Here is a 2,500-nt window from a genome sequence, read left to right on the forward strand (position 1 = left end):
ATTTCCTAAACTTTAGCAACAAGAAACGGTGAAAACATTTACCCGAACAGTCAAGCCTCCTAATGGGCCGTCTCCTCGAATCGAGCCGAAAAATGAACGCAAAAAAACGCCAAAAATGAACAATAGCGAGATTCCATTCCACAGCATTTCGCAAGACGGGCGTAAGAAGCGCTGTTTGCGTGTAAGAAGGTATAAGGAACGGCAGGGTGGGGAGGGGGGGGAGCGCAGAGGGAAGCGCATGAGGGAAAGTCGAGATCAAAATTGCTGCACTTTCTTGCTGCTTCGTTAGGAAAGGCTTGTTATGCTGTGCTGCCTATTGTTGCTTGCGTCGCCTCGAGTGACAGGACAGCTTGTGATTTACATGTCGCTCCTTGCGGGGGGTGGGGGCTCCTGTCTCTTAATGGCGAGGCTGGCTGCCGTTTTCTTTTTTCTTATTTCTTCAACTATGTATGCATAGACACGAAATGCACACACGCAAATGTACATAGCGACACACATATAGAAATGTGCATACATATAATTATTGTGTGTGTGTGTGTGTGTGTGTGTGTGTGTGTGTGTGTGTGTGTGTGTGTGTGTGTGTGTGTGTGTGTGTGTGTGGGGGTTGTGTGTTGGTGTTGTATATATATTATATATAAATGTAATATAGAAATAGATGTGCATATGCCTATGTATATGTATATACATACATATATATACATATATATTAATATATATATATATATATATATATATATATATATATATATATATTCATAACTTTTCTACATTTGTCGCAATAAAAACGGTTCACACATATACACACTCTAACCACTGTAATAAGTATGATGATGTTATTCTTTGTATTTATTTTTATATTGTTATACATATTTTTATAATCACATATCATATGCATATTTCAAGCAACATGGATGCCACAAAAATCGAGAACAGGACAAACGTTAAATTAATGGTGAAAGTCGTTTAGCAGAATAGGCAAATCGTTGATGCTCTGGAACAAATTTATGGTGACAATGCCCCCAAAGAAAACAACCTACAAACGGATAAGTCGATTCAGAAGTGGGAGAAACGAAATTGAAGATGAGCCCCACAGTGGCAAGGCATCAGTATCAGTTTGTGAGGAAAACATTGATACTGCTCGCGACATGACTGAAAAGGATAGACGAAGAACCCCAATGAATCAGTAGCAGGCACAATCAACATCTCTGTGGGTTCTGTCCCAAAATTTCAGCGGAGATTTTTGGGGCTGAAAAAGCTTTCCCCGCTCATGGGTCCCCCTGGGCTGTTGCGCCCAGATCGCAGAAAAACAAGGGTGATCTTTCATTGGAAGTTTGAAAACTGGTGAGATTGCAGAGATTTGTGACGGGGGATAAATATTTCTACAGTACGATCCTGGGACAAAATTAACAAAGCAGTGCTCCCCAAGGGGTGAATGAACCATCAAACAAAATCTGATTTTTCAAGAGGAAAGATATGCCAAATGTCTTCTAAATGGAGGGGTTTGCGGTTAACGCCCCTCGAGAGCAAGAAAACAATTACATCTGCTTATTATGAATGCGGTTTTGAGAAAAGCCCAAAACACTCCAGAGAACCCTGGGGAAAACTGCATTAAACGTTCTCTTCCAAACCACGCAAAAGCACCCCCACGGGCTCGGCCGACAAAGGCAGACATATGCTACGTGAAATTTTGATGGGAAAAATTTTCTGACATCCACCCTTTAAACCCCCATTTTTTTCCCCCCTCCGAACTTCTTTTTGTTTCCAAAAATTTTAAAAAAAAAATTGAATTTCCAATTTTCCATCGGTAGAAGATGTAAAAAGAGCTGCTCTGACATGGTTCAGATCACATGATTTCCAACTGGCGGCGATGCGTTATTACCTGCATGGTTCATGTTTGAACTTGTTATAACACGTTGGTACGAGAATGTTCAGGAGCAATGAAATCAAAATCCTTCTATATGATTTTTAGTTATGGAACTTTTTCCACGAACATTTTGAAGCCCCTTCGTATACGTGCAAAATGCATTGCTTTACCTGTTTGTTCATCTCCTCCCCCCCCCCCCTCCTCTCTCTCTCTCTCTCTCTCCTCTCTCTCTCTCTCTCTCTCTCTCTCTCTCTCTCTCCCTCTCTCTCTCTCTCTCTCTCTCTCCTCTCTCTCTCTCCTCCTCTCTCTCTCTCTCCTCTCTTCTCCTCTCTCTCTCTCCTCTCTCTTTCTCTCTCCTCTCGTTTCGTTCGCTCTCGTTCGCTCTCTCTCTCTCTCTCTCTCCTCTCTCTCTCTCTCTCTCTCTCCTTTCACACCCCCACACACACCACACACACACACACACACACCACACACACACACACACACACACAACACACACACACACACACACACACAAACAAACACACACACTCTCACACTCTCTCTCTCCTCTCTCTCTCTCTCTCTCTCTCTCTCTCTTTCTCTCTTTCTCTCCTCTCTCTCCCCTCTCTCCTCTCTCTCTTCTCTCCTCTCTCT

This window comes from Penaeus monodon, chromosome 9, assembly GCF_015228065.2.
Source record: "Penaeus monodon isolate SGIC_2016 chromosome 9, NSTDA_Pmon_1, whole genome shotgun sequence".
NCBI classification, from domain to species: domain Eukaryota; kingdom Metazoa; phylum Arthropoda; class Malacostraca; order Decapoda; family Penaeidae; genus Penaeus; species Penaeus monodon.